The sequence below is a fragment of the Lissotriton helveticus genome, chromosome 5_1 (genome assembly GCF_964261635.1).
Source record: "Lissotriton helveticus chromosome 5_1, aLisHel1.1, whole genome shotgun sequence".
NCBI lineage: Eukaryota > Metazoa > Chordata > Amphibia > Caudata > Salamandridae > Lissotriton > Lissotriton helveticus.
Window position 1 is genome coordinate 237,492,404 of NC_136065.1, and position 27,101 is coordinate 237,519,504.

The 27,101-nt window shown below is 43.7% G+C and overlaps 1 protein-coding gene across 3 annotated transcripts in view; it reads right to left on the reverse strand.

The window, feature by feature from the left end:
- The window catches only part of ENTPD8 (ectonucleoside triphosphate diphosphohydrolase 8), a 562,224-nt gene that overhangs the window by 432,444 nt on the left and 102,679 nt on the right, over window positions 1-27,101 (reverse strand). The window contains exon 1 of one of the 3 annotated variants that reach the window (XM_078642096.1): window positions 9,415-9,488. The exons of the other annotated variants lie outside the window; for them this stretch is intronic. The gene's annotated coding sequence lies outside the window, so the exon portion shown is untranslated. Of the gene's footprint in view, window positions 1-9,414; window positions 9,489-27,101 lie in introns of those variants that run through there. 3 annotated transcript variants of the gene reach the window in all.

Here is a 27,101-nt window from a genome sequence, read left to right on the forward strand (position 1 = left end):
GTCTCCGCTTCCTGCTTCAACACCCTCCGAATGCTCCGCAGGATCTTCAAATGGACCCCCTCCGACACGAGAAGAACCATCACCCAGGCTCTCGTCACTAGCAGACTGGACTACGGGAATGCCCTCTACGCAGGAACAACAACCAAGCTCCGCATCCAGAACGCCTCGGCACGACTGATCCTCGACGTTCCCCGACGCAGCCACATCACACCCCACCTGAGAGGCCTGCACTGGCTCCCCGTCAACAAGAGGATCACCTTCAAACTCCTCATCCACGCACACAAAGCTCTACAGAATGCCGGACCAGCATTTCTCAACGACCAACTCAGCTTCTACACCCCCACCCGCAGCCTCCGCTCTGCCAACCTCGCCACAGTTCCATGCATCCGGAAAACCACCACCGCCGGCGGCAGATCCTTCTCCTACCTCGCCGCCAAGACTTGGAACACTCTCCCTACCGGCCTACGACAGACCCAGGACCTACTGGCCTTCAGAGGACTTCTCAAGACCTGGCTTTTCGATCAGTAGCAGCCCCCCACCCTCCAACCCCTTGAGACCCTCACGGGTGTGTAGCGCGCTTTACAAATGTGATGATTGATTGATTGATTGAAGTGAATGTAAATATATGCATACACTGCATGTAGTTATGTATAAATATACACATGCATTAACATGCTATTTGAACCCAGGGCTGTGAATTTGTTAGACAATAGATAAATATACATTTCAAGCATAATCCATATATTTCTAAGTATTTGCCTATTATGAAGTAATGAACTATTTTATATAGTTGATGTGCAAATTAAAATGATAAATACAGATATAACTTAAGAAACTACATTCTCTTAACATCGTGTGTATTTAGAGCTAATGAAGTTAGCAGTTGGTGATGTATGACATTAAAGAATATTATTTGGATCACATTTAAAAAGATGAAATCCGTTGAGTTTTGTGATCTGAAGTGGCCTTCTGAAAACATATGCAACTTACAGAAAAAAATGAATGCAGTCACACAAAAACAGGATAGTCAGCTTCCCTTTTCAGTAATCCCATATAGGATTTCAAATATAAATGTATAACTCAGCTTAGAAATGGCTGAAAATGACACATTTTAAACAAAGGTGTGGAACTTGATAATTATACTTTAAACCAGTTTTACTGAATAAAATGTGCTGGGTGTATTTTTTATCTAAAAAAGTTTGTTTGTGACATTAGCACCGCTGTAAGCCAGGGAAAGGTTAATGAGTGCGGTTAAGATAGCCGAAGATACATTCCTGCTGGGGCGTTCCCACAGATAAGAGGAAGCGGAAGTGTGGAACGAGGCCGCCGTCAGCGGAGAGAATAAAAACACCCGGGAGGTCAGAGCTGAGGAGTGTGGTTGATGCCCAGCTTTGGAAAGAAAATGCATGCGAACGCTTAGTGGGGCACAACTGGACACTACATACATCTCTCTGGCGTTCTGGCCCCTAAACTAAGGGGACAGAGTAGTCACCCTCTGAAAGTAGCGGAGAAGCTTCGATCTTTCCACGCGACCTGATGGTACTGGGGCGCTTTACGTGAGCACCAGTTACAACGCACAAGGACTCATTCATATTGTTGTTCTTTAGGCACGGGGAGATGAAGTAATTTGCACAGAGTCAAAGGGTTTTGAGTGGACGTCGAGACTAGAACCTGGTTCCTTAGTTGGCAGCTCTGACCGTTATGCCACATCTTCTCCGCATGCCATGCGATTAAGCCGTTTCATAGGCACCTTTGGAAAAGGGTGATGAAGTCCTATGGATTAGTTTAGTTAGTCTTAATATTTGTTCCGCGCCCTAATTAACCCGGGTTTCAACTTTGAGCACGGTTAGTTTATCTAATGACGCAGGCGCTTACACCGTGCCAGAAACAAACAAAAACAGAATGACGCAGAATTAAAACGATTTTAATTCTGAAGGCTATCTCACGAGCTGCTTGTGCAGCGGCCATATCTGGTGTGTGGGTGCCAAACCAATGCGAGGTGAGACAGAAGGTGAGACAGCATGTAGTAAATAGCATTCCCTGTGTCTCCTCCCACTTCCTCATCGAGACACGAGGTGGTTTTGTGCGCGCGTGACTCTGGGAGCCAGACTGGCAATGGCTGTTCCTGAAATAATAAGTAACAGAAAAGGGAACTCTCTGGCTACCTGGAACGCGCAACATAAATACTGTACGGCCTGGGAACTGGGGCGTTACCGGCTGCATTTGACAGCAAAGTGCACGTGGAGATAGGCAGCAACGTTGGAGGCCTTTGGACTCATGTCGGCCCGAAGTCTCCTCACAGTGTTTATTTTTCTGTTAGCAGCATTTGCGTGGTCCATGTCTGCCCTTGTGTGGCCTTGTGGAGCTGTGCAAGTTCCGGGCGCTCCATTTCCCCAATATTTTGGGCAGGGCCCGCGTTTGTTCCAAGAGCGCAACAGGTGTAGAAAAAAACACAAGAATTGGCTAAGATAATAAGTTTCGCCTACTTAAGGCAAGAGTGCAACTAGATCCAAACTTCGAGGGTGGTGGGGGTGGAAGCTAATATGTCGAGCGATGGGGCAGGAGAAGCATTTCCAGAAGTGGGTTCGGGCGGGTGACATTTGAAAGTGGCGAAGCATAAAGTTCTCGGGAGGAGTGCCCAATGGCGAGCAAGCGGAGCAGCGAGTGAGCCTGACTGTCATAAGGTGGGCTCAAGGGGTTCGCCCGCCCCGAACATTTTGAAAAAGAATTGGGGAAATTGTGCTTTTTCAAGAAAATTTGAGAAAAGTTTAAACTGTTTGTTTGGCCAGGGCTCATATGGTTTCCAGCGTGCATGTTTCAGTTGACCAGTTACAACATGAACTGTACTGATGGCATGCAGGACTGGGCCAAGTAATAAGCTGCTATTGGGAAGAACGTATTTGCCTCCTGGAATTGGCTGAAGTGCTTATTGCCTGCAGCAACGATGGTTCCTTAAACTGTCGGTTTGGGATTCTGGCCTACTCCAGAACCCAAAAACAATTAGAAGTGGATTAGGATAGGGAAGTATGAGTTCATTTAAGTGGTCCAACTTTCTAAGACAATTGAAGCCCTAACTTAAAAGCAAAAGCGTATAGATTACATATTACAGTCATGGCATTCGACACTCCAGTAACAATGGACATAACACATTAGCAGAGGGATTCAATGCAACAGTTTGAACAGTCTACCTTTTATTGCCTTGCTGTGAAATCAATCATAAGTACTCCCAAGAGTTCCAAAAAGCTGCAGCCAAAAATACCAACTAAAGGAGGCATGGAATCTCCAGGCAAGCATAAATCACTGGAGCCAGGGCAGAACGTCTGATAACTAGCAATAGAAAAATGGCAACTAAAGGAGGCTTGGAATCTCCAGGCAAGCCTAAATCACTGGAGCCAGCGCAGAACATCTGATAACTAGCAATAGAAAAATGGCAACTAAAGGAGGCTTGGAATCTCGAGGCAAGCATAACTCACTGGAGTCAGGGCAGAACATCTGATAACTAGCGAGAGAAAAATGGCAACTAAAGGAGGCTTGGAATCTCCAGGCAAGCATACATCACTGGAGCCAGGGCAGAACATCTGATAACTAGCAAGAGAAAAATGGCAACTAAAGGAGGTTTGGAATCTCCAGGCAAGCATAAATCACTGGAGCCAGGGCAGAACATCTGATAACTAGCAAGAGAGAAATGGCAACTAAAGGAGGCTTGGAATCTCCAGGCAAGCCTAAATCACTGGAGCCAGGGCAGAACACCTGACAACTAGCAAGAGAAAAATATCAACTAAAGGAGGCTTGGAATCTCCAGGCAAGCATAAATCACTGCAGCCAGGGCAGAACATCTGACAACTAGCAATAGAAAAATATCAACTAAAGGAGGCTTGGAATCTCCAGGCAAGCATAAATCACTGCAGCCAGGGCAGAACACCTGACAACTAGCAAGAGAAAAATATCAACTAAAGGAGGCTTGGAATCTCCAGGCAAGCATAAATCACTGGAGCCAGGGCAGAACATCTGACAACTAGCAATAGAAAAATGGCAACTAAAGGAGGCTTGGAATCTCCAGGCAAGCCTAAATCACTGGAGCCAGGGCAGAACATCTGACAACTAGCAAGAGAAAAATGACAACTAAAGGAGGCTTGGAATCTCCAGGCAAGCCTAAATCACTGGAGCCAGGGCAGAACATCTGATAACTAGCAAGAGAAAAATGACAACTAAAGGAGGCTTGGAATCTCCAGGCAAGCATAAATCACTGGAGCCAGGGCAGAACATTTGATAACTAGCAATAGAAAAATATCAACTCAAGGAGGCTTGGAATCTCCAGGCAAGCCTAAATCACTGGAGCCAGGGCAGAACATCTGATAACTAGCAATAGAAAAATGGCAACTAAAGGAGGCTTGGAATCTCCAGGCAAGCCTAAATCACTGGAGCCAGGGCAGAACATCTGACAACTAGCAAGAGAAAATTGGCAACTAAAGGAGGCATGGAATCTCCAGGCAAGCCTAAATCACTGGAGCCAGGGCAGAACATCTGATAACTAGCAAGAGAAAAATACCAACGAAAGGAGGCTTGGAATCTCCAGGCAAGCCTAAATCACTGGAGCCAGGGCAGAACATCTGATAACTAGCAAGAGAAAAATGGCAACTAAAGGAGGCTTGGAATCTCCAGGCAAGCCTAAATCACTGGAGCCACGGCAGAACATCTGATAACTAGCAAGAGAAAAATGGCAACTAAAGGAGGCTTGGAATCTCCAGGCAAGCCTAAATCACTGGAGCCAGGGCAGAACATTCGATAACTAGCAAGAGAAAAATACCAACTAAAGGAGGCTTGGAATCTCGAGGCAAGCCTAAATCACTGGAGCCAGGGCAGAACATCTGATAACTAGCAAGAGAAAAATGGCAACCAAAGGAGGCTTGGAATCTCCAGGCAAGCCTAAATCACTGGAGCCAGGGCAGAACATCTGATAACTAGCAAGAGAAAAATAGCAACTAAAGGAGGCTTGGAATCTCCAGGCAAGCCTAAAGCACTAGAGCCAGGGCAGAACATCTGATAACTAGCAAGAGAAAAATGGCAACTAAAGGAGGCTTGGAATCTCCAGGCAAGCCTAAATCACTGGAGCCAGGGCAGAACATCTGATAACTAGCAAGAGAAAAATGGCAACTAAAGGAGGCTTGGAATCTCGAGGCAAGCCTAAATCACTGGAGCCAGGGCAGAACATCTGATAACTAGCTATAGAAAAATGGCAACTAAAGGAGGCTTGGAATCTCGAGGCAAGCATAAATCACTGCAGCCAGGGCAGAACTTCTGATAACTAGCAATAGAAAAATGGCAACTAAAGGAGGCTTGGAATCTCGAGGCAAGCATAAATCACTGGAGCCAGGGCAGAACATCTGATAACTAGCAGGAGAAAAATGGCAACTAAAGGAGGCTTGGAATCTCGAGGCAAGCCTAAATCACTGGAGCCAGGGCAGAACATCTGATAACTAGCAAGAGAAAAATACCAACTAAAGGAGGCTTGGAATCTCCAGGGCAGAACATCTGATAACTAGCAATAGAAAAGTGCCAACTAAAAGACGCTTCTTCGAATTTTTGGGCAAGCATAAATCACTCTTAAGACCCAGTCAGATATACGTACAAGTGTTCCGTTTAGTGGAGGAATTATATTATGAATAGTTAAACATCCTTTAAAAGTCATGAAACGAGAATTTGGAAAACGTATTCAATTCTCACTCAGATTTACTGGCTCTGATCGATTCACATGGGCCGTAGCGCGGTGTTAGTTTACGGAGGGGTGAATGAAGGGACTCAAATGTACTCTCATGAAGCGGTTTCACAGATTCATACATTCACATCCTTAAGGCTGAAATCTTTACTAAATGGTAGGCAACTGTCTGTGGAATCTGTTTATCTTTGGCTCTGGCATCCTCCGGTGTCTGACAGTCTCTGGAGGCGCAGCCGTGTCACGCACAGTAAACTCATCCCGTTATCTCACCTGGTGATGACTCGTAGCACAGGTGCCCGGTGCTGGGCTGACGGTAAGCGCTGAGAAGCTCTTGATGGCTTCCGCGCCCTGGTAGTGCAGGAGGCAGTCTACATTACAGTAAACACACGATACAGCTGGTAAAGCAAGAAACAAAAAGCATGTGGAAACGTAGAATACATTGTACATCCTAACACAGTGGCGGCTGGTGAAATTTGAAACTGGTGGGCGTATGCAAAATTAATCAATGTATGCGAGCGCAGCGAGCAAGCCCGACAGCAATCAGGAGGGTTCGGGGAGCCAATCACAACTCCTTCAGACTTCATCACCATCATTTCACTGAATGCCAAACATTACAAAGGTCCGTAATGGCTCTCCCAGTTCCCCATCGGTCACCTTCCTCCGCTCTCCGCTACTCTTTCCCACTGAGAAATGGTAAACAACCTCATGCACCCAAACACTGGGGTACATATACTATATCAGTTCACTAGAGGAATCTCTTCCCTTGTAGAACCACCAATATTGGGGATGTTTCCTCCATGTTTTGAATCTGAAAACTGACCTACTCATTGGTCTGGCAAGAGTAATGTGCTGACCGGTGGGACGATGCCACAAAAAAGGTTTCTAAATACCCGCTAGTTTGATGTTGCAAATGTTCACCTATTTTGGAAGTAGTGTGGCTCACTGGTTAGAGGCGGCAGACCCGAGAGCAGAGGACGGCCCGGGACCAGGGTTCGATTCCCGGCGCGGCAGGTTTCTGGACCAGGGTCAGCGGACTCGATAATTCTCTCGCCTCGGTGCCCACGCTGATCAGCGATCACACTCGGCAACTCTGGGCATTAGCTTGCCTCATCTTCACTAACGGCCCCACCAGACCGCCGGGGATGCCTGGTCTCACCCTGGAGATACCCATTAAGGGACCATCTCTCAGGGAAGCCAGGAAGGGTTTCGCAGCGGTCGAAGCGCCTTGGGACCCTACGGGTAAGTAGTGCGCTATATAAATGCCTATACATTTACATTTTGGGAATCTTCCCAACCCTAGAATAGCAACAACTCACCCTGCAGATAATATGGTACTGACTATTGAACATATGGAGTAATATGAAGTGTGAGAAAATTCATTTTGTGTATACAAACTATGATGTGCGCATATATCTTCATTTAGAAATGTAAACTGAGAACAACTTACATGTGAAAATACTTTTATGAATCTGGTCCTAGGTCTCCATATACATATTTTTATCAACAGTTTATTCAATGAACAAAATGAGTTAGAAACAGTGAAATATTTATTTAAAAAATCAAGTTGAATTCTACGCAGAGAAGTTTCTGCTTCAAAAAGATATACCATCACACTGTGAAGCCCACGTCATCCAGGCACACCACCATGGGGAGTCCTCGGCCACGTTCAACATGCACTCCACAATTCCAATCAGATACTCCAGCATGGAGAGTCGTTGGCCACCTTCACAACACGTCACAAGCCCAAGTCATCTAGGCACACCAGCATGGCTGGCATGGGTTAGCCAGGAAATGCCTGGCCCAGATCCTTCCACTCACAACGACTCATACATCTGCAGGCTCCGCGCTCTGCATAAAATGTCAGCACAAGCACACACCACTCCTCCAACTGCTTATGTTATGCTGTCTCTTACGCTTGAACTCTGCTCAAAGCAACATCTATGATGCACTGTACCCTCTGTCCTGGCAACGTTTGTGGGTACCAGCTAGTCTGTCTGACGCACAACCCTGCGTCTGAAGGCACCATGCCACCCTTTGCAGCATTTGGATGCAACGGCTGTACCTACTCTTCGCCGAGACACTGGAGACGCCGAGACACCTCGCGGCGGGATGCCTGGCTTTCACCTTGTGGATACCCTGCCGGGGTATCTCACAGGGGAATACCAGGACGGGTTCCCTAAGCAAGCGCTTAGATACCGGGTCGGTGATTTGCGCTATATAAATACATGTACATTTACATTTACATTTTACTGCGTTTATTCGAGTCAGGATATAGCGCTGAGAAGATGATGCCAGCGGCGCTTGGCTTTCAACCCGGCTCAGAGCTGCTATTCTACACCACAGATCCCATCTACTCAAATGAAGCCCTTTTCTTCCCTTTTTATGTCGGTATCAGAGAGATGAAAAACACACAATAGACATGCACTTAAAGCTGTGTGTGACACAAATGTGAGACGAGTAAAGGCAGTCTCCTGGGAGGGTCTACTGAGCCTGAAATAATATTGTCTCCGGCTGACAGCCAATGTCGGGCTAAAGGTGAAGTGGCGGAAATGACTCTTATTAGAAGGCTGCGCCAGCTTTCTTAAGAGACAGCAGCCATTTCAGCATCCCTGGACTGCTGCTCAAACCTAAAGTCTCACTAATAAAAGAAGTCTCCTGGCACTTTCAACGCAGAGCCGGCGGCTATGTCAGAGGGGGGGGGGTGGGTCCAGTGCAGGTCCAGGAAAGGCGTATTTGCACAGTGCACTAAAATGCCTAATTTTGCAACTTAGCTACTTTTGAAACGTAATCGAAACCTCGGTTGGCATGTGAAGTCATTTTGGTTGAAAGGTGGAGGAGGCACAAATTAATTTTTTGCTCGGGAATATGCAAGATGTGCATGAACAGTACTGTGCATGAATGCAATCTCTAATGGTAGCGGGAAAGGAATAGGCATGCACACAGAGTCGAGAAATGCCTTTAGCAGCTGGCTTTCGCCTACTGACAACTGGGATCCAACTTCTACAAAACCTGTCTCAGCTGGTATTTAAATTGGCTGACATTAGAATGAGAAATGCAGATTCGAGTTGAATCTCGCACTTCTTTAGTTCTTACTAGATCTTTAAAAAAGTTGTGTGTGGTATATTTGGTGTTAGGGTCAATAACTATGCCAGTGCGGGTACAAAGTAATACAAAGAGCACCGGTTACCAAAGGTTTTACAACAACTATAAAGAGGAAGTTGACTAAGGTTCATGAAACTATAAATCAAAATGCAAAACAACAAGACCCTGCATTCAACACGACTGATGCAACTCAAGGGATAAAGTCCAGTTAAAAAAAAATACCTTATGCTTACGTTGCACTCGGCACTCCGGGTAGTTTCATAGCGCTTGCAGCGTCAGCTACGTATTTTATTCCTCTAAAAATGTTGACAGTTTGAACACACTTGCCAGCATTGACACCAACGACTTTTAGTATGCACCTGCACCTCTGCTCTGCGTGGTAAAGCATTAGCCCATTCAACCACCTTGGCCTCGAGCTTGCTTTGTCGCCCCACCTGCTTACCCCTCGCTCAGATGTACGATCTCGTTCAGTGTGGAATCGTCTGGCGACAGATGCCTCTCCTCGCGGCCTGCATGACTCGTTGATACTGGGTTCGTTCGTGGGGGGAGGCGGTGTGGGGATTAATTTAATGAATACAATAAAAAAAGAAACTTACCAGGCATCTCCATTCTCCTCCAGTCCCGCGTCGCACTAACTTCTGCCCGCTCTTTTCTTTTGCAATCCTAACGGCCAAATCAGGATCTGGATGCGCAGGGTGTCGGCTAGCCCTTGTTTACTTACTCTATATCCTGCCACTTGATAGGGCACGGGGCGACTTTGCAAAAAACGCGCCACCGCCCGAGCAGGATCCTATCTCCAGACACTTGCACCACATTAGGCATGCGCAGCATGCCTAATGGTTTGTGACTGTGAGTGAGGGGCGACGCTCCTCACTCACATGCGCAGACGGACCATCTTCTGGACTCCTCGCCTGCGTGTGCTGTGCCTTGACACATGCGCACTTTCACCCGTGACTCGCAGGCCGGTCGGAAATGTAAAGACAAATTCGTCTGCTTACATTCCTGTTGCCCAAACTGCAGTGAGCCGTTTCTTTTGTAGGGCGCTGCCCCATTGCCCCTATGGACCAGCCGCCACTGTCTAACATGTCATGGTGTACAGGTCCTGTTCGGCACGAATAGGGGGCGAAGCAAAGAACAGCGGATATCTGTTTTGGATTGCGGGGAATGGTTATATTAAACTAGTGGATTTAGCAACCGGCTCAGATTGCCTCCCCCTCCTCGTGGATTACTCTGTCGGTCCTGCAGTGAAATTCATTCTCCTCTTGAGACTTGTGCGCTCCCTCACAGGGAAGTATTGTGAAAGATGTTCTAGCCTTGTATACAGCCACGCATGTCCAAAGAAGCGCACACAAACTAAAAGTAATGGAAAAGCAAACAGCACACTGACCGCGTCTCTTAGCCAATCCAGACGCTCCTACAGCATTAGAGATGCACCAAGATTGGCTGGAGCGGGGGCACATTCAATCAATCAATGAATCAGGAGTTTGTAAAGCGCGCTACTCACCGGTTAGGGTCTCAAGGCGCTGGGGGTGAGGGGAGATGCTACTGCTCGAAGAGCCAGGTCTTGAGGTGCCTCCTCAAGCTGAGGTGGTCCTGGGTCAGTCGTAGGTGGGTGGGGAGGGAGTTCCAGGTCTTTGCTGCCAGGTAGGAGAAGGATCTTCCTCCGGCGGTGGCTCTGCAGATCCGTGGGATTGTGTCGAGGGTGAGGTTCACTGCTCATCAGGACACCAGGGTTTGCGGCTTTGATCAACCCCCGGTCCCTAATGTGCAGGTGAAGAGAGGCCTCTAGTTCGCATGACTGGCTGGCCGGAGGAAGGGAGCCGGCCAATCTGACATGCGCACTTTGGGCCTTGGTGCCCAGCGCTTGCTCCATACTACTGCTGTGTGGTGTAAATATCCTTGAAAACCCACCCACTTCACAGCTGCTGACGCCCACGGCTGAAGGCTGACTGCCGCGGGCGCATGAAAATAAAGAAGGAATGCAGGCAAAGTGTTTAAAAAAAAATCAAATGTAATATAATATGTGTACATAAAAGGGGATCAGGGGGTCAAAATATGAATGGGGCAGTGCCCCAATGCTCAAACGCAGGAACCACCATTGACTGGAGCTAGCCTCATAGTAAACATGAGAAAAAAATGACAAACTTTGCAATTTAAACATATTGGACATACTTCATATTATAACAAACATGTGTTTGTAGATTTGGCCCTGTTCCTAGGCTACTCAAAGGCATCTTTGAAAAATAGATTGAGTGCACTGACAACTAAAAAATAGCCTCTGTAAATTCGAATCCAAAGCACATAAGACATGTTTTCGCAAAGATATTACAAGACAACACCATTTTTGCCAATTCCCCAATTCCTTAGGTGCAGGACAATGTGCTTGTGAAACATTTTTTATAATTGCAGGTCCAGAAATATGCTTTTGTCCATTAATGACTGAAGGTACTATTTAGTTTACCCAACTAGTGCTTGCAAAATATTCATAGGTGAGGCGGCCCTTACGTACAGGTCTCAAAGTATAGGCTTAGTGGCAGTACCTAATTTAAACCGGTGGTTGCAGCTGTAGCCCGCTTGAATTAATTTTTGGGGTCCTGCACTAATTTTCCCTCATCAGACTTTGTTCCACAACAAGAGAGAGAAAAACACAAAATAGGGAACCAAGAAAGTGAAAGATGAAAAAATGATGACAAAGCGAGAATGCAAAAACGAAAAAGAACCCACAAGAGTGACATGGGGAAGTGGGTGCCTAGTGGTGGATGAAAGTGGCACACAGTAGAATCATATCTCTGCAGTCTTGGTATTAGTCTCTCCCTACATTTGAAATTGCCAGGCACAGGCTCCTGACCAAAACTTTGGGCCAGGCCTCCATTAATTTATACATTAAGGACTGCTTTGTGGGTTACCACATGTTGAGCTGGGGTAGGTAATTGGGAAGCCACAGGTTTAATTTCCCAAATACCATTCCCTGTTCTGCAGTTAATTGTGTGCCAATGGGTTGGTAATATTACTGCATGTAAAGGCACTGCCACACCTGTGCTACACTAAAAATAATCCAATGGTTATTGTTAGAATGCCAGATTGAGCAGTTCCCATATATGTAAGCATGTTGGGCCACATCTAGGCAGGAATGCCTCAGAATATTATTGACGACCTGGCAAAAAAAGTTGACTTGTAGGGAGTATAATGGTCAGAGGTGCCAGTCTCAATGGCTGAGGTCTAGTTTACTACAGATACAAAGTTATTTTTCAGAAGATTTGTCCAATTTCAAGTTCCTTTAAAGATGGACAGAATCAAAGGCAAGGGAGAAGTCAAGTAATAGGGGTGCCAGTAGGTCATTTGATTCCATTGCAGTGTTCAAATCATCCCGTGTGGAAATCAGTGCTGCTTTTTTGCAATAGCCACACCAGAATCTGTTTCAGTAAATTAAGACAAGGTTACTTTCTTCGGTGAATATAGATATCTTTCTTGATGGTGATCTTTCAATCTATTTGTCTACAAACAGTATCCTATTCTCTAAAAGTTAGAAGGAGACCTTGTTGGAAGGTCTCTTTGTTTTAGGGAATTCTTTTGAGAAGAGACCTTTATCCAAGGAGATGTTGATAGTTCTGGCTAGATTAGTTTCAGAGCTATTAATGAGGATATTCTTGCGTATATATGGAGGACATGGGTATACCAGCGATCATGCTGGTCTACAAGCTTTTGCAGCTTTAATTAAGTCCTGTGTGGGCAGGAGGTTAAAGGTGTGTAACTGGAGGTTGTTTCATAATTTGTTTTCTAGTGACCTGTGCAGTAGTGCTGAAAGTCTGATTGAGCAATGGAGAGGGAAGCAGGGGGTCTAAAATCCTTTGGCGCATTGAAATAATTCAGGAGTGTCAGGCACAGGGCCAAACTGGCCGTAACGGTCATCGGGCGTTTCCCCGGGAGTCTGGAACGGTGGGGGCTGGATTTGCAGCGGTGGGGAGTGGTTTTGTTACTGGGGCCTGGTTTTGCAGCAGTGCTGCAATATTAGCCCCCAGTAATAAAAGAAGCAAGCAAGCGTTTCCAGCTTCCCGGGGGACAGGAAGTTCTTCACCAGGGGCTGGCCAGAGAAAATTACCAGGACTGCTTTGTATTCAGGCTTACAGCAAGGGAAAATCCAGAGTCCTTTGACTGTGCTGCCAATGCATCAGAATGTCCTACGGTACTACCACTTCAGGTACAGTGGTTAGAGGACCCTTTTACCTGTGAACTCTCCCAGTGGGCCTGTCATCGTGATCTAGAGGCCCATCATCAGCTCTCCCTGTTCAGATCTCCTGTCTCATGTTTAGATCTCTCGAGCAAAGCTTACTCTTCAGCTCACAGGTCCTCTCTACAGGACATAGGGCAGGTTCCTCTGAAGCAAGCCAGGCATCAGTTTTTTTTATCTCCAGTCAACTTTCCCTGCTACCTACTCATAATTCGGATACATATTCCAACAGGACAACTGCGCACTGTGCACTGCCTACCTCCACGTAGTCAATGTCATTCACTTACAAAGATTTCAATTAGAGTCCAAGGCACAATGGTTGCAGATAGGAACTGTGTAAGATTATTGGCAATAAATACATGAAAGGAAAGACATGGAAACTGTGATTTTGAATAAACTGAGAGGGTTAAAAAAACACTTCACTGCTTCTGCATAATGAGTTATGTCATGGCAATCCATGACATAACTCCATGCGGTAGTCTCGAAAAGCTAAGATACTGGTATAGTGCTGTGATGCTCTTTTTTCAAAGCACCATCACAGCATTATACAAGTAGTTACACTATTTGAAACAAACAAATCCACATTTTAAAAATTAATATCACAGCATCCAATTGATCTTATGAAATGCTTGACTCCTTTGGCAAACATGTTTTTTATCCAATAACACATTGCACGTTGGGATTTTCAGACAATACAATGTTGAAAAAAACAAAAAACACATTTCAGAATAAACCATTCTTAGGAATGGCTGAAGGTGTCACACAGTACAATGGGAAACTGTGTAAAAAGTTTAAAAACAAGTTTCACTTTGTTATTTCAACCTGATTTTTTGAACAAATCAAAGATTACGCCGTGAAGTGGTGAACGTGCAAGGATTCCATGTCATGTGCAGATATTAGAAATCAAGTGATAACTATCAAATATTCAAACTCCTCTAAAACACTGAAGCTTGCTAAAAATGGACTGTCTACACCAGTGACAGCTCCAAGGTGCTATAGGGTCAATGATACAGCATCACCTGCAACCCTTTGGTTATGCTGTCTAGAAGCAGCAATAAAAATAAAATAAAAAAACAACAACTTTATTCGATTGTTACAAAGTTACAATCATAAAAGCACAAATTAAAAACATTAATATATTAGATCGATTTTAGAAGAATTTTACAGAGTAGCAGCTTTCGTACTGTGCTAACAACGCTATCAACAAGCACGAACAAGGTTAATCCAAAGAAATGTTAGAAAGAGCATTCAATTAAAAAGTTATAATTCAACAGCATTACTTAGTCTTTTTCTTTGATAAAATACTCTCTTTAAGAACATGGCAAGCCTCCAAACGGCATGATCATTTTCTAATTGTAGTAATTTTAAAAAAGCGGGACGACATTGTCGTAATCCATAGGCTTTTACAAGCGGGATCAGCCACACTTTTCTCAATTCCGAATAACATTTGCAGAAAAAGACAGTAGGGATTGTAGATTGACTTGAATTGTAATCACATGGGCACAGTTTAAGATGTCTGGACCAATCATTCAATTTGGGCCACGAAACCATCCTATGAAATATATTTAACCTGCATCTAATCAATAACATTCTGTCAAATGTAGCAGGAACGTATAAAATAAGGCTCCATTCCAAAAGAAGTTACAATATTTTGATGCTGGATGACAGTAGGTTTGATGAATTCGGTAGACAGTATAGCTTCTTCTAGCATACCTAGCCCCTCCCTTTTTAAAGCTTTCCGCGAGATGTTCTGCATGGAGCTAGGATTTGTAAAATACTCTGCGTGGCCCAAATTGTTCATAAAGTCTCGCACATATCCATGGTATCCATGGTATTTTTTGCACTCCGTCAAGTAGGAGGCAATCAGCGATGATATCCCTATTTAATTGTGTTTGTTCCCTGACCCAGACACTATGCCACAATAGTATTGGTTCTATCTTAAATAAATCAGATAGAAAAGAAAGGCCCAACTCTTTGTGGCAAATAAAAGCTGACGTGCTCGGGGGAACGGACAGAATAAATCTTACAAAATCATTCTCCACTTGTTCTAACTGTGTTGTGTTTGCTAGTCCCCAAACCCCTGCTCCACGTGGAGCTAATGTATCTTGCTTTATGAATTTGGATCAGCTCTGGGGGGGTTTCCGGACCAATTTCTTAGAGAACCCCCTGAGAGCATTCGAGGTATGGATAAGAGTCAGTTTTGTAGCAGTTATGGTTTGGGCCCACAATTATTTTTGGTTAAACAAAACGCCCAAGTACGAGAAACTTTTGGTTGAATTTAATTTCTGTCCCTCTACAAAGATATCTTTTACTTGCTTGGGTCCATGACCAAATCTCATTACATATGTTTTGGAGATGTTGATACTAAGGCCTAGATCCTTCATAAAAACAAAGAAACCATTTAGGACCTTTTGAAGGGCAACTTGAGTTCTCTCCAGCATAACTGCGTCGTCCGCATAAAGAAGTACCGGAATGGGCCGAACGGCAACGTGGTAGAAATCATGTGTAATTTCTGTTAGTGCTTCCCCTAGTCCATTTGTATACAAATTAAACAAAAAAGGGGTGAGCACGCATCCCTGTCTCACCCCCCTTCTGACGGTAAAGTTGGCTCTATGTTCCCCTCCTATTCCATAACGCACACTAGCCTTTGCACTATTATACAGGTTTTTTAAAAAGAGAATAATTTGGGGATCCACTTTCAAGTCCTCAAGGATTTCCCATAATCTTGCGTGTCTCACTGAGTAGAAAGCAGCTGTTAGGTCAACTAAGACCATGTATAATCTACTATTTTTGGCCTTCGTATATTTTCCTATGAGTAGGGATAGGTTTAGACACTGTTCTATAGTACCAAGCCCCTTTTGAAAACCATATTGTAAGTCATTTAAAAGTTTATTTTCTTCTGCCCATGCCTGCAGACGTTCTAAAATTACTCGTCTTGCCACTTTCACCACTGCATCTAATAGGGAGATTGGTCTATAACAGCCCGGACTCTGACGATCTCTCTTTTTAAAGATCGGTACTATTAGTGACATACCCCAGGTTTCTGGCAATTTTGTTTGACAGCTTACATTTAAAACCTGCGTTATAATGGGCCCCCATAGCGTGACATTAAACTTAAACAAATCTATCGAGATGCCGTCCGGACCAGGTGCTTTGCCGGATTTACTCCCGTGCAATGCTCTAATAACTTCATTTAAAGTAAAATTTAAATTCAGTTTTGGGTGGTCGTTCTCTAATTCTTCGACAGGTAAAGTATGAGTAACATCAGTACCATTGTATACCTGCATGAAGTGGGTTATCCACTCCTCCTCTGTAATAGCAATGGCTATTGATGGGCGTTTTGTTGTGGTTAGGAATGGTAGCTTCAACACCCTCCAAAAAGCTGCACTATCCTTCAGGACTGTCGCTGAATGTAGGGCTTCCCACGCTTCGTTTCTCAGGGTATTCCTTCTTTCCCTTAGAGCCTGTCGATATTCCATCCTTACAAGACTGATGTTTTCTGCTATTCTGGGCTGCCTATGCAATTGTAATTTTAAGTTACGATAAGCTTTGGTGCATCTTGAATCAAGCCAACCTGAATCCTTAATTTTCTTTCTGTGCTGTACCACTAATAGATTCTTAAGGGCTTGTGATATTTCCGCGTAAGATGCAACTATACTCTCTGCCGGTACTATCTCAGACAGGCAGGTTTCAATTGCTGTCTTACAATTAATCAGGAGAGATCTAGTTACATCTGAAGGATCCACCGTTGCCCATTTAAGAGTGTACCAATTATGTTTGTCCAGAGCCAATTCACCTGCTTCTTCACTATCCTTATTGGTATTAAATACCTTCTTTATCGAAAGAGCAACAGCCATGCGTAGCGGGAAATGGTCGCTTATGGAAATCTGATCCACCCAAAAACTCTTAGGACATGATTATTGGAGACTAATATATAATCAATTATTGAGGCACCTCTTCCATTGTAGGTGTAAGGCATCGTTACTGGGGGCTCCAGAAGCTCATTTAAAAAGCCTAGATCAAATGTTGCTAAGACTTCATTAAACAATTCTCCCGCCGTGGAGTGATAAAAATGGCTTAGGTGTGTTGCTGCTTCATATAAATGACCACAAAGTCTCCTATCCTCGATGGAACACATTGCACATTTAAAATCGCCCATCATGATTATCGCAGCATTTGCAGGACTAGCCTTACAAATTGTATGAAACTCTTTACCTACGTTTTTTAGACCAGACAAAGTTCTGTTGAAATCACATTATTATAAAAATTCACAAATATCAAACATTGATTCATAAATAAGGACACCTTAATTACCTGATAGAAGCTGCTACTCAAGAGAGCCTGTATCTTAACAGTTTCCAACTTATTAGAAATATACAAGCTCAGGTCGCCCTTAAGCCTGCCCCCGCGGCCTTTCACGGCTTGCGTATGGAAAGTTTTGAACCCATTAATATAAATTGGCTTGTTTACCCAGGTTTCCTGTGGGTCTATAATATCTCTATCCCTGATGTACTTGAGCCATTCTGCGTTATCTATTTGTGATTGCAATCCTGCAATATTCCAAGAGATAATATCACAGAGGGGCACTTCATCGTGCGGTAACGGTGACATGTTCCTGATACTAAAATTAGCCCCAGTAAAGGGAGGTTCAAAAGAATGCGAAATAGGGGCAATTTTAGAAGTTAAGGGAACATCGTCACCGTCTTCTTGACCCCTCACTGGCTTGCAGCAATCAAACTTGTCTAAACTGAGATGAACAGAAAACCTCAATGCTAGTGCATGTGTTCCCATGCAGAGCTTAAAGCTTTGGTGTGCCTACAATGGTTCCAGACTCTCAGCTGAAATATTGTTGATGCTTGAGCACAAGTGTCCTACAGGAGCTGGCTTACAGTACTCAGACAGTTCTCCACTGGGGGGCCTGCATCCACAGAGCACTGGCATCATGCAGGTCAACGGAGCCAAACTATGATCTACGCCATGACTTAAGCAGCAGCGAAAACATCAGGCCTCGATGCAGGTCAAGGGAGCTCAGGTAAAGGATTAAAAATTAACTCTGCAGCCAGTGCTACCTCTCCCACCTACAATGCACCATTGGCCTAAGCCCCCACTCTGTTACCTCGCCATTTTAAAGCCTCTGTTGTATTGCTTCGTCCTTAGCCTGTTGGGCTTGCTTTTCCCTTCTGCTGCCTTGGCCTGCATTTTCCTCTTGTACTAAAGAAACACTAGCTCACAGTTTAATCCCACAGCCTCAGACTGATCCTCAATCACTCACCATCCCCCAACCCACAGCCCTGATCTCCCTCCTTTCACCATCACACCTACTCAGTCCACTCTCCCCTTTTGCACTGGCCACGAAGTTATAGATGGAACTGACTAGGTATCAAGTTCTGAAGAAAGAACCGGTATTCTGCAGTTGCCTTTCTAGTAATGTATATATTCATGACAATTGGGATGTTTTTTGTCTGGCTTGTAACAACACATGCGCTGCTTGCACTTGCACATATTGTATACAACAAGGGGCTTTGCTTGTAATGTATGCAGCATAAAGGGGTGCTCATGTAAGGGCTTGGTGTTTATGAATAGTGTGAGTGAATGCAACATGAGTTTTGTCAGTGTAAGGTGAAACGTGTGCCGATGCGAGTACATTGTGAGCTACATGAGTAAGGTAATAGAAGAGCCCATGTGAGGGACAGGTGAGAATAGTACAAACAGAGTGAGAGGAATGAGTGCAGAGTGGGTGGTGTGAGCGGTGTAAATGCAGGGTGAGTGGTTTGCCTGTTTGCATGCTGGATGACAGTGTGCCTATGTGAGTGCAGAGTGAGTGGCAAGAGTGAAGAGTGAGCTGTGGGATTGACTTGTGAGTGCATGGTGAGATAAGTTAGTGGAGGGTGAGTTATGTGTCCCTGTGAGTTCTAGCAGAATATTGTGCCTGTGTGCATGCAGTGTGAGTTGCCTGAGTGATGGGTGAATGGAGTGTATGTGTGATTGCAGGCTGAGCAGTGTACCTGTGTGAGTGCAGGGTGAGTGGTGTGAGTCCAGGGTGAGTGTTGTACTTGTTTGAGTGGTGTGAGTGCAGGGTGAGTGGTGTGCCCATGTGAGTGAAGTGTGAGCTGTGTGAGTGACTAGAGTGCCTATGTAAGTGCTGGATGAGTGATGTGCCCATGTGAAAGTAGAGTCAGAGGAGTGATTGCAAGGTGAGTGATGTGTGTGCAGGGTGAGTGGTGTGCCCATTTGAGTTTGGGAGTGGGTGAAAGTGCAGCGGGGGAAGAATGAATGCATGGTGACTTTTATGCTTGTTTGAGACTGATTGCAGGGTGAGCAGTATGAGTGACAGGTAAGTAGAGTGTCATGTGAGTTCAGGATAAACAACGTGTACAGGGTGAACGGCGTGAGTGCATGGTAAGTGGTATGAGTACAGTGTGATCACTGTGAGTGATGAGCCTGCACGGTGAGAGTGAAAGGTGCGTTGAGTGTCATGTGAGTGCAGGCTGAGAGGTGTGCTCCGGTGTGTGCTAGGTAAGAGGAAGGTGAACGAAGTCAGTGCATGGTGATTGGTGTTAATACATTGTGATCACTGTGAGTTCAAGGTAAGCGTTGAGAATGATTGGCGAGTTGTTTGAATGCAGGCCATACACTCTGAGTTCTGAGTAACTCAGCATGCTATCCCTGGTAGCGAGTGGGGACTCAGATATAATTTCCACTATGGCATTATTCAAGGATGGAAGTGAAGGAAATAAATTGTGGGTTCTACAACAAACTTTCAGAATATTGGTATGCCTTGATATGTGATATATTGATATGCCTTGAAATTGGAAAGGATGTGGCACAACTGCCAGCTCTGCTGGCTTTGAGGTGGGAAACCAGGTTTGAGTCTCTGCATCAACTCAACATCCTGTGATTCTGGACACATCACTTAATCTCCCAGTGCCTAGAAAAATGAATGTGTGCTGGTAAAATGTTGGTGCTTTTATAAAGTGCTTTAGTACTTTCTGGTCGAGTTCAGGCTATTTAAATCTGCAAAAAAACAAAGCCTAACGTTACTTGTCAGGAAATGCATTCTCACACTGTGGCAGCAAAAGTAACTTGCAAATATAACAACAAACAAGGTATCAGCTTTGTCAAACGTGTTACTTAACCAATTTGTACAGCAGCGTGTTGACTTGGCACCACACTCCCTCCCTCCCGTTCATTTTCCAGGTTGGCTTACCGCCACCTGCCCTCCCTCTCTCCTTCTTTCTGTTAATTTTCCGGGTTGACTTACCCCCACCTGTCCCACTCCTTTTGTTAATAAAGCATTGAAGACAGATCCAGAAGATTCTGTTTAAAAGAAAGCATTCATAAGCTATGGGGTTTGGGACAGAAAGTACTTCCAAATGCGTTTTACTCCTACAGAATTGTATTGCAATGCTTTTTCTTTGACCGAACTAATCCCAAAATGTTTTGCGACTATACAACTATCAATGTCACTTCTTCAGAGCTTACATAACACAAAAAGTACAGTAATATGGCATGTAATAGATGACAATTAGTGATTGCTGTGATTCATTGAATTTTGTAATGTGCACTGTGAGATCAACAGAGTCGGCAGCATAACCAGTTAACTGAATCATTTTGGAATATGGCTTTGACGGAAGCCACGATAACCTCAAATGTTTCCAGCCAAGTGGCCGGGCTGCTATTCCGTTTCTGAATAAGTAACATTGATATTTGCATAGTCAAGAAGTGCAATTATTTTTCAGGTTTTGCCAGGGAAATCTGTTGTTTTTAATATAAACTTAACAGGGCCTCCTCTCTTTCCTGGCTTCTCATTGATTTCTGCACGTGCCACTCACCTTTCCTCCATTTCTATTGGCTGTAGCATATTTTCCTGCATTTACCAATGCTTGTTCCTCATCTGCTTCTCTTATCTGTTTCCCGCTGACGAAATACTGTTAACATCTGCTTTGTTGGAACTATATTTTCATAAAGTTTTGCATTTTACTCTTGCAGTATATTTATATAACAATTTATCACCCGGAAAGATTAAGTGATTTGCATAGAATTACAGGATGTTGCGCAGCGCTGCCGAGACTCGAACCAAGATTCCCAGAGCTTGAGTCAGCAGCTATGTCCGCTGCACCACATTTTCTCTACTCCCATGTTAACTGTCAAGGAGCTCTTTCCTTCTCCCGGACGATGATTGATGAAAGCAGCTCTTTATTAATCACATAAGCAAAACCGATGCAATACCAATGCTTATGTCTCCTCCTGTCCGCCCCTCAGAATGGGGCCAGATATGTTTCTTCTGTGGACATTTTGACATATGCCTTGCTGCTGGCCTTATGCTGGTACTGGTTCAGAGTATGGGGAATATATGGCGCTGTCTTCAAGTTTGACCATGGCAATGGGTTATTTGGGAATGATGTAATTTGCTAATATGCGTATCTGGCTGGGCCCTCATTCAAGGGCAGAGGAAAATGTCAATAGATAAAACTACCAGGAGGAAAAACTAAACTTGGAGACAGAAGATAGAGTGTATACACCATTTTACATTGTTGGTATATCATGAACAGCCCATTGTATGCTTTGCATCATGTATATTTTCAGAAAAGTCCAATTCCATTAACTATTTTACATTGTTGGTATATTACAAACAGCTAATGCGAGTTTTGCCTTTTGTGTGGCTGTATTGCTTGGATCTTTTTCAAGGCTAAATGAATACTAGCTAAATCCTGCAGTAACTTGTTCCTTCACGGGTTGAATCCCACCTTCCGATATGCTGCACGATGAAAGGCATAAAATGGGCTGTTTGTGATATACCAACAATGTAAATACTTAATGGAATGGGACTTTCCTGAAAAGCTATACGATGCAAAGCATACAATGAAATATATGATCGTTAAGGACAAATAAAAGTAGAAAAGCTCAAGACAACTAATTTGTTTCCCTTTTAACGCAACGGGTAGATACACTCAATCTTCACCCACTTACTGGACTGGAAAGAGGTACAGTAGGCCCAAACCTCAAGAGTGGACTACTCCCTAACATCTGGGTATTTTTCAACAGGACAAGAGTGTTGGACCTTAATGCATTTGCAGAAAAACCAAACTAGCCTTGGCCTTTTTCAACGGGCTCTTTCACCTCCTGAGACTGAGTTGCATGTGTCAGCCCGAGGGTTGACATATGGTTTTTGTTTTCACATTTTTTCCCTCATCACAACCAGTAAATCTTAGAAGGTAGACCCAGTTCTCAAAAACCCTTCAGTCTAACATAACTGGTATTTGTAAATCACACATTCACCTAGTAGGCACCTTGGTGCTGAGTATCAGCTGTTTATTGTTATCGAACTCAATAGTACCCATTTCAAAACCTTTATTTCGGTCAATTTCAACCATAAAATATATATTTAAAAACTTTTTACATTAAATATGAAATTAATGTGAATCAGTTAGTTATGGTACAACATGATAGGGGCATTTGAATACATTTACATGATCCATACCAACTACGCCGTTAAAACTTAGCTACTTCAAAAAATACAATAAAAAGCATATAAAAGCTAGGCATTTAAAATAAGGGCATATTATTTTGAGAGCTATAGGATTTTTATCCATATGTACATTCGATACAGCGTACATCAAGGTTTCAATAATATCGTAACTAGGAGTGGATCATTACAGAATCACAAGTCCCCAATAAACGACCATGGATTGATAAAGTGCAAGTGCAAGGGTCTTTAGCGGTATTATCTGGGATCGCATAATCCTTAGCTATTATAGCTTCAATCCAATTTTGGCTCTTATAAGGTTCACATTAAATAAAAATCTACTTACACGGAAGACAACCAATTGTGATGTATCTGTCTTCAGTATATGCTCTGCCTCTCTACAGCATCTCACATTCAAGTTTTTCCTAGGGATATCGTATGAGGGACAGAAAAATAGTATATCTAGTGGGGAGACTTAATAGTTTCCGAAAAATTATTTTCATCCAGTTCAAAAATCTTTTTGGAGTGAGGCCCCCATATTTCAGCTCCATAAAGAGAGGCTGATTGGGCTTTGTATTTAAATACCTCCAGGGTGGGGGATACTGCTTTCGAAATACTGGCCCCGTGTTTCTTCAGGATAGGGGATGAGTTTTGAAGCATAATTATCCTGTTTTTTTCCAGTTGTGGCTTCCAGGTCAATTTAGTATCTAATGTGATACCTAAATAGTCAAAACTTTGCACGTACTCTAATTTCTGATCATTTAGCACTAAATTCTTTTTAAAAGATCTATGTGGATTTATTGACATGTATTTAGTTTTGCTGGGGTTAATTTCAAGGCCTTTCATAGTACAATATGTATAAAAGGAATCCATTAAACATTGCAGTCCCTTTGGGGTTTGCGAGATTTGGATGGTATTGTCAGCAAATAATAATGCTGGTACCATTTTGCCTCCAAACTTGGGAGAGTAATTTTTGTAGCTTTCCAAATGTTTAGGGGTGCCATTTACATACAGTGAGAGGGTGGGTGCCAATACACACCCCTGATGTACACCCCTTCTCACTAGTATTTCCTTAGTGAGTTCCCCCCTAGGCCCCCATCTTACTTTAGCAAAATTTCCATTGTGGAGCCTAAATATTTGTACAAGTAATTCGCCTGGCACCCCTAGACATTTCAGTGAATCCAACAGGTTCCGGGGTACTAGGTCGAATGCTGCCTTTAAATCTGCAAAGGCAATGTACAAACTGCCCTTTCTTGTGTTTATATATTTCCAGCATATACATGTAAATCTAAAAATATGGTCAATCGTACTGGTTTTGATTCTGAACCCAGCCTGATATTTTGAAAGTACTTTGTTCTCTTCGATCCACTCAATTAATTTATTTAAAATATGTCAAGCAAAAACTTTTTGTAAAATGTCAATCAAACTGATAGGGCGATAATTTGCTAGATCATATTGATTACCCTTTTAAAAATCGTAACAATTTCTGCCCCTTTCCATGTTTCGGGTATCGGTGCACCTGCAACTATTGCGTTGCACAGATAATTTATATATGGTCCCCAAACACCGGTGTCGTGTTTCAATAAATCTCCGGGAATTTTGTCGGGTCCAGGAGCTTTTTCCGGTTTAACTGCCTCAATTGCCTGTATTTTTTATTTCAAACTAAAGTGCAAGTTGGCAGCCGTTGCAGTAAGCGCCATATCTTTAGTTATAACAAATTGTCACAATTGATATGTGAATAGAGGCGGGAAAAGTGTTCAACCCAGGTATTTTCATCAAGGAATAGATCTTTAGTGGTCCTTCCTGCTTTGTTCCCTTTCGCTATCAATCTCCAAAAACCTGACTGGTCCTTGGACTTGGCCGCACTAATTAGATCTGTCCAGATGTCATCATCCCATGTTTTTTTCCGCTTTTTCAAGGGATCGCTTATGATTATACCTTTTTTCCCTTATTACAATTAAGTTATTACTTTTAATTGCCTGAATAAGTTCTGTTTTAGCTACCCGACAGTCTTTGTTGTACCAGGGATTTCGCGCCTCATTCCGGTAATTACCTCCTGCATTTCTCTCTTTGGGTATATTACTTACAACAGGAGTTAAAGCATCTACCAAGGTGGTTTGTAGATCTAACATTGTAATTTTGTCTCCTGGTAAGTTTAAAAAAGGTGTAATGGTATCTGCAAAGATACTGTAAATCCTTGTCATAGATTGGCTATTCCCTAGAATATGCGGCCACTTTACAGCCCGTCGGTTATTACTTATTATAATGTCGTCCTCAATAGTACTATTATCTCTTTTGCCCACTGAAGTGGATAAAAAGGGTTGTGATGTTAGCGTCAACTGTAGGGGACGATGATCACTCTCAGTTCTAGGGTCTATTTTCAAGTCAAGAACGTATGGCCGAATCTCTATCGACACCAGTATGTAATCTATATTGCTCCGGGAGCTACCTCTACAAAATGTGTATGCATTTGGTCTATCGGAGGGCAGATGGCCGTTACATGCTCTTAGACCGTAACCCGTTGTGAGTTTCAAGGTTTGGGCTACTGCTACAGTACACCTTACCTCCCTGTTACTTTCTATGGCAGGAATATTGCTTGCCATATCTTCGTCCTCGAAGAAATTATCGAAGCCCAATACAGGTTCAAAGTTGCAGTTGAAATCGCCACCAACAATTACCCTCAGTTTGGGCCCTAATTCATCTAAAAAAGAATCAAGCTGTTCTATTACTAATTATTCTTTGTTGGCAGGGCTTGGCCTATTATAGATGTTAATTAAATATAAGGTTTTACCATCCGGTGTGACCATTTTTGGACCCACCATATCTTGCGACGGTATATACAGTGGGACGATAACAATTTCAAGAGTGATCCTTATCCATATTACCAGGCCCCATGATGGTCTACCTTTTACTGATGGACTAGCATCCACGCTAAACATCTTGAAGCCCACTCTGTGGGGGGTTTCCAATGACAAAGTCTCCTGTAGGAGGGAAATTTCACTCTGCTCTATATATTCATTCCATAACATATCAGTTAAATTACTATTTAGCCCTGCTATGTTTCAGGAAGTAAGACGTACTTCCAAGTGCTTACCCAATTCTATAGTCGACTGTAACCCGTTTCACGTATTTCCGTTGGGCAGAATTAACATGTTGGTTTCAGTTAAGTGGTCTGAGTGCAGCTCCAAGCAGGAGGCTTGTGAGCTCCGAGTGGTCCCTACTCCCACCTGCTTAGATAGTTTGTTAATCCCAACAACTATTGGAGCACACTGTGGAACTTCTAAGCTATGTGCATACAGGGAGTGTGGCTGGGCCATAGGGTCATTCATCTGCTAAATTACTGGAACATTTACTCTATGTAGTAAGAATTTTTGTTGTCAATTTAAATCATTTAAGGATGATAATCCCTCGAATATATATGTGGAGAAGTGTGGCTCACTGGTTAGAGGTGGCAGATCCGTAAGCAGAGAACGGCCCGGGACCAGGGTTCGATTCCCGACGCGGCAGGGTCGTGGACCAGGGTCAGCGGACTTGATAATTCTCACCTCGGTGTCTACTCTAGTCAGAAACCACACTCAGCAACTCTGGGCATCAGCTTGCCTCATCTTCACAACGGCCCCCCCAGACCGCTGGGGATGCTTGGTCGCACCTTAGAGATACCCATCAGGGATTATCTCTCAGGGTGAGCCAGGACGGGTTCCCCAGCGGTCGAAGCGTGGAGATACTCCTCCGGGAGTCGATTCCTAGCGCTATATAAACCCACAATTAAATTAAATTAAATTAATTAAATTAAATTATGTTTGATAGTGGAACCGAAGTGTCCACATCATGGACACTGTTTCCGAGGGGCGGTCTATAGAAATAACCTAATGGAAGTGAGCAAACACAAGTGTTTCTGAGCAAAATTTCCTCTCGGGTGTTTAATATATTCCAAACCATCTGGGGTGTCTAAAATGTATCACCACACAGTCACCTCTTATGTTCTTTGTGGATTCTCCAACCCACCCTACCCTGCGAACCATGAGAATATCTTCAGTATTTAGTGGGTTAAATTGTTTAAATTTTGTTTACCAATCAACTGTTTTATTCCGTAGGTTACACCAAGTCTCTTTCTGTTCTCTTCTTAAAACAGGGACTCCAGCTAAAATTAGCACATAAGGGCAGGAAGCGGGGGGTAGTTGTAAGAAATCAGTATTTGGTATTAAATCTGTGCATTTTGGGCTATATGTTGCTGCCCTACCAGAATGGGTGCCTGGTCTATCGGGGGCTACTTGTGCATGTTGACTATCAATCAAGCTCCCTTGGTTTCCATAGGTGACCTGTAGCCCGCCCTCAGTTCTGCCCACCCTGTTGTTTGCTGTAATATAGAAGTTTGTCGTGGTGACATCCCTAGACACATTGCTCCTGTTACTTGTTTTCCCATACCAGAAGGAACCCGGCCCTCCCCTTGTGGTGGTAATTGTATTGGTGAATGGTATGGTATAGGTTGGAGCCCGCCTTCCTGGTCAATGGGGCAGATAGGGTCACTACAGTTCTTCACATGCCCTGTAGTAATATTCAACTGCTCTATTTTTTTGTCAAATGAGCTT